The 6000-nt window shown below is 46.2% G+C and overlaps 1 protein-coding gene across 1 annotated transcript in view; it reads left to right on the top strand.

Moving 5' to 3' along the window:
* The first annotated feature begins 4219 nt into the window (after positions 1-4219).
* The window catches only part of ZFHX3 (zinc finger homeobox 3), a 266361-nt gene continuing 264580 nt past the window's right edge, over positions 4220-6000 (top strand). The window contains exon 1 of the mRNA XM_036073293.2: positions 4220-4290. The gene's annotated coding sequence lies outside the window, so the exon portion shown is untranslated. The remainder of the gene's footprint in view (positions 4291-6000) is intronic.

Here is a 6000-nt window from a genome sequence, read left to right as displayed (position 1 = left end):
CACATTTTTCATTTATTATAACATGTAGCAGTTCTGTGAACACATAGATAAGAGGATACAATAGATATTTGACAGTGTAGTTCTCAGAATATTTGCATATCCAAGAGATTATTTTAGCAAGTATGCTTAGACTGACCCTATTAACCATTCACAATATTTTGTCTTGAATCCAATTCACACTCTATAGACATGTCCAATTCACATTTCAGCTCTTATGCTGTTTTCCCTTTTAGACTTTATATTAGGAAATAAATCCATAACATCAAATTTCATGACAACATCTGCTCTGGCTGACATGATTGAAAGGAAATTTCACTCATGCCAGGTTATTCGGTTTCTTAATTTGTTCTTTATCATACCTGAGAAGCAAGCCTGTTTTAGCAAGTCCAGTATAGAGAATGGGAGCTCCTGGTACAGAATTCACAAACTGCACCAGCCTCAGAGATGCTAGAAGGTGACTGCAAGACATCCTCTGAGGCAGAAGTGTTGACAGGATGGCTAGAGAGTAATTCCCAGGCCTGAGTGGCTTTGTTCCTTGTGCCCAGGCCAGCTCTGCCAAGCTAGCAAGTAGAGCACTCAATATAAAGGTAGATCAGTGTATGTAACATGCAGTGAACTTTTATGAGAAAATAACGTAATGGTCAAGAAATATTAGTCTCTGTATATTAGGGACTCCGATTCTTGGACACCAATGTTCATAGCAGCATTGTTCCCAATGCCCAAAACGTAGAAACAACCCAACTGTCCACCAACAGTTGAGTGGTAAAACAATATGTGGTATATCCATACAATAGAATATTATTCAGCCCTAAAAAAGGAATGGAATTTTGATACATGCCACAACATGGATGAACCTTGGAAACATGATGCTAAGGGAAAGAAGCCAGCCACAAAAGGACAGACATTGTATGGTTCTACTTATATGAAATATTCAGAACAGTCAAATCCATGAAGACAGAAAATAGATAAGAGGTTTCCAGGAGATGGGACAGGAGGGAGTGGAGAGTTAATACTTAATGAGTACAGAGTTTGTGTTTGGAGTGATAAAAAGTTTCGGAAATAGTAGTGAGAATTATCCACTCTGTAAAAGTGATTGATGCCACTGAATTGTACATTGAAAAATTAAATAATGATACCTATTAAAATAATTTTCAGATATACATATATATGTGTAGATATATATATATATATATGGAGATAGACGGGTGGATGATAGACATCTCCAGATAAATCCTAAAACCAGACAATCAAATGAAAAAAAAAAAAGAAAGCTATAAACAGGAAATTAAATAAATGGAAGGTAGAAAAGACAGTAAGCAGCCATCTCAGAGCTATTCGTTCAATTCACACTGTCTCAGAGCGAAATACATCTATAATCTTCCCCTGGCCTGGGCTTCCCCTATGGATGTGGTGTTTGTTTGTGGCACGTCCTTGTGGCTGTATTTCGAGATCTCACCTCCTACATTTCGGGTGACGGCACCTGTCTCTTCTGCCTGAGTTCCCCTCTGGGCCTGTCATGAGATGGGCTCCAGGAGCAAGCTCGCTCTCGAACACCCTCCTGCTTTAAGGAGGAGTCTGAACACCGCATCCCATTCCCTGTCTTCTGCTGCCCTGTCTCCCGGCCACCATCAGATCATCGTTCCTACTGCGTAGGAGGAATCCTTTGCTTTCACTGGTTGAAGAAACGCGAAGGGAAGCCCGTAAGAGAGTCTGTGGGATGTGGGGAGGTCTCTTCAGCTCGCAGGCCATGAGAGACCTGCCCACCTCTCAGCCTCCAGCTCCTACTTGCTGTCAGGAGAAGAAAAGGCCACTTTCTGGAACCGTTATGGGAGCCCAAACCCAGCGCCAGCAGCAGGAGCGAGCGGGGGGAGCAGTCTCGAAACCACCCTCCCCCCCCCCCCCAGGGGGCACGGAATCACATTCTCCAACCAGGTGCTGGGAATAAGGCTTGTGGCTTCCAACCTTCTTGGCCCGAGGCCAGAGTTTGCAGGCTTTCCTCCACCCTTGGGCTCCTTCCCATCATCTTCCCAACCAGAAGCTTGTTAACCGTTTTCTTGTGCTTTTATTCAGATTTCAAGGCACCCTCTGTGTGTTAAACTTCAAAGAAAGTTTGCTCCCGTAAGTGCAGCTCTGGAGCAAGGGGACGCGCCAAACAGCTCTGCTGAAAATGGTTTCATTGAAATGAATGGTGTTGGGACTCAGCCCCCACCTCCCCCCAACCTTGCTTTCAAATGAAATTGCATTTGTGTCTGGATTAAGTTGCCCGGTATCAATCCTGAAATTTTTAAAGATGAAAAGCAGAACAGCCACACAATATTTAAAATGTAAAATGATTACAAAATGGCACCAGGCCAATGTTTATGAATCATTGAATATGATCATAAAATCATAAAAAATAATCACCAAAAGGTAAATAAATTACCCAGCTTACTGCTTATTTTCACATAGGGTCTGACACAAAAGCTGCAGCCATGAATGATTTATACCTGTTTTAACAATAATACTCATTTTACTGAAAGATGGTCAGCACTTGGGCTGCTGTGGGCAACATGCCAGTTGTCGAAAGGTTAATGTTTCAGCAGCAATACATTAAATTATGAATAATACCGGTCCCAAAATGGAAGGTTATTAGCTCAGTATGCTTAATTAGCTCAGCTAGAACTTTGCCATCAAGTAGCAGTGCCCATTACTGCAGCTGTAGCAATGATGAGGGATGGCAGCGTTGGGATTCTAATGCCAGAAGTGGGGGCAGGTGGAGAGGTAGGAGGGGTGCGAGGTGTCTTTATTTTCACTTCATTCAGTGGAACACTATGAGAAGCATCTCAGAAGCTGGTTTTCAGGATTTTGAACTCTCCTGGAGTTTCTCTGTGAAGACACCCGGCGGGGTGGGGGCGGGGGGGAGAAGAGCAGGAATCATCTGGGCAAGGCATGGTCCTCGGGGTCGTGGACCCCCCTATGATCTGCGTCCACATTTGCTTGCTGCTTCTTAGCGGGGGACCTACGTGTAACGTAAGGTACCGTTCACAGGCTGGGCCTGTCCATCAGCACTCATCCAGCAGAGACATTTATTAAACAGCTACTACGTACCAGGCACATACAGAGTGGTTAACAAGACAAGATCTAAAGGGTCTCAGGGAGGAGACAGCCCTTAGACCACCAACAATGCAATCAGTTATGGCCAGCCATGTGACTGACGTGAAGGGAAGGTTGAGAACGCCAGCACGGGGCCTGGAGTTGGGGGAGAGGTTCTTGAAGAAGGTTTCCTGAATGCAGGGCCATTTGCTCTGATCTCTAAAGGGTGAGTAGGAATTAGTGAGGAGAATCTCCCGGAAAAATTCCAGGCAGGGGACATTCTGAACTGTGCATGAGTGTCCAGAAAGAAAGATGATAGAAAAAGAGGCAGGCATTGCTTAAAAGGAGTGTGGGAAGGACATTTGCCTGCGGGGGCCGTGACAATGCTGCCGAGCGCCCAGCCTGCATGGGTGCGTGTGTGTCCACACCTGGCCCCACACCCCGTCCTGCTAGGTGTTCTGGTTTGAAACTCAGAGTTTGTAACCAGGAGCGGGCCGGGGACTCGCCCACGATGCCATACTGTCTACACCCCGGCTGTCTGCACCGCGGCCCGGCTCGACTTCGTACTATTAGTAGCTTGTTTTTCTAAGCCCTAAAATTCATTTTCTTTTCCCGCCTTGCTTCCAGAAAAATAAATAAAAGTGAACACATCACTCATTTAAGACGAGGAATGGAATTCAGGGTGCGTTTTTCTTTCTATTTTTGTGATTAGTTAGAATTTTCCTGGGAACGCCGCCAGGAGGGCATTATGGTGAGATAATGTCCTGTATTTAATCACTGTGGCCATGGCGAACTGGGTTCTGCAGGGAGAGGCCGAGTTAACGCATCCTCCTGTGTCCTGTCTGCTTTCAGGATGCGTCGGGCCAGCCCGAGATGAAGACGAGACTGACAGGTGGCAGGGCTCCAGGCTTGTGTGATGGCCCACGGGTGGACAGGACGCGGCCGTGACTCATCCTCTTCACGCAGGCCCCGTCGGCTCCCAGAGCCCTGAAACCCCCAAAGGAGCTGAGGGAAAACGGTCCCATACCTGACCAAAGTGATCAACCTTGGCCCTGCCTCCAGTGGACACTTCTGGAGTCTGCCCCTGCAGCTTTCAGGCGTCTGTTGGCCCGGACACACTTCTTTGCTTCCAAACGTGCATCTCTCCCCTTGGCATCCCAAACACAATGCGTGCAAGGGAAGCTCAAGGCTTCTAAGTGAACCTGAAGTCAGCGACAGGTAGGACCAGATCAGCTTCTTAACTCTGCATGTGCGTGGTCACCCAGGGAGCCCCCAGAACCTCTGCTGGAGGCCACGGCTGGTGGTTTGCAGTTTTCAGAGTTGCTCTCGTTTTCCTAGAGGGTTGAGCCATCATGGAAGAATGGAAGAGTCCCTGGTGGTGGTGAATAGAAAAGGGTATCCCTGAAAGATGTCTTAGATGTCCGAAAGGAAGGAAGAAAATGAGGACCCAGGGAACAAGGAGAACAGATTTAACCTCAAGGAGGGGAGCAGAGAGAATAGCTAAATGGAAGCAGACTGACCTTCCTTTGCAATTAGCACTGGGTGCAGGGAAAACAGGAGCGTGTGGTGCGCACAGAGCCTTTCACATTTACTGTTGTCCCTATTAAGTGTGGGGTCTGCGGGAGCTGTCTGTTCAGGTAAGGGCAGCAGAGAGAACAGGATGCCCCAAGCAACCCATAAATAGCAGGGTGAAGACAAAGTGTTTATTACTTAGCCTCATGAAGCCCATATAAGTGCTCTCCCAGGGTGCGAGAGAGCAAGAGCATGTGTGAGCTGGCCCGTGTGTGTCCCGGGAGTGGGAGTCCCAGAGCCGGTGTTCGCGCTTGGCTTGATTCTATGAAGGCGTCTATTTGATGGAACGTACTGGAACAGTTCATAGCCAGCCCAGCAAACCTTGTGTGGAGACAGAGCTTTCTTTTTCTCTTCCCTTTTCCTGTTTGCAGTGAGAATGAGGCCTTTCTCTTCTCGGCCCTTTGCTCTCCCCAAAGTTGTCTCACGAGGTCATTGCCAGCTGACAGGCTTCCTTTCAGTGCAAGGTTTGGATGGAAACAATGCTCTGTTTTCTGGGGGGGCTGGTGAGGCTCTGGGCCTATTCCCGACCAGGCTGCCCTAAATTGAAATGGGTTATTGTTTCAGTAGGGCTGTTGGTTTCCGCAGACAACTCAATCTCTATGGTGCAGGACTTTATCCTTTTATGTGCATGTGTGTGTGTGTGTGTGTGTGTGTGTGTGTGTGTGTGTAAATATACTACCATATATATATACTGGACAGCAAAAAGGTTTAAGACCATCATGTTTGGTTTCAAGCCAGGTTCAGCCACTCACCAGCTGTGTGTCCTTGGTCAGGTTACTTTCCTGTCCTGCTGGGCATTAGCACCTTCAGTTCAGACTAGTCTATCTTTAAGGTACCTTCTAGTTCATTCTTCAACTCTGTGATTATATGATACTGTACCATGTTTGACAATGAGCTTAAAACCTCTTTTTTGGAATAACTTACACATCAACAGAACCGATTTCTAAGAGCCGTCAAGGATATGTGCTGAATGTTCCACTGAGTCACCTGAATACTGAATTCATTGGTTTGCAAAGGTGAATGGAAAGTAGAAGAGATCTGTGTTGTCAAGTTCTCGGGTCTTGAAAAATCTTTATTAATGTACTCAGGGTTGTCATCTATAATAATCTTTGTCACCAGTGGATAATGTTTTGAGAATTAAGAAGCACTTTCAAAAACTATACATTGGGAATTTCTGAATGAGACCCCCCCACCCAGCTCTGCAAACTCTTTCATCTGATGAGGAACAGCAAAGAGAAAAGCAATTCACGAAAACTAAGGTTGACTATTTTGACCATTACTCATAATGATCAAAGATCATAATATCAAATTCCAGAGGCCTCAGAGGAAACAGGAGGATAGTGACAAGACTTAGCA

This window comes from Halichoerus grypus, chromosome 15 (assembly GCF_964656455.1).
Source record: "Halichoerus grypus chromosome 15, mHalGry1.hap1.1, whole genome shotgun sequence".
Lineage (NCBI taxonomy): Eukaryota > Metazoa > Chordata > Mammalia > Carnivora > Phocidae > Halichoerus > Halichoerus grypus.
This window is presented reverse-complemented; position numbering and strand designations above follow the sequence as displayed.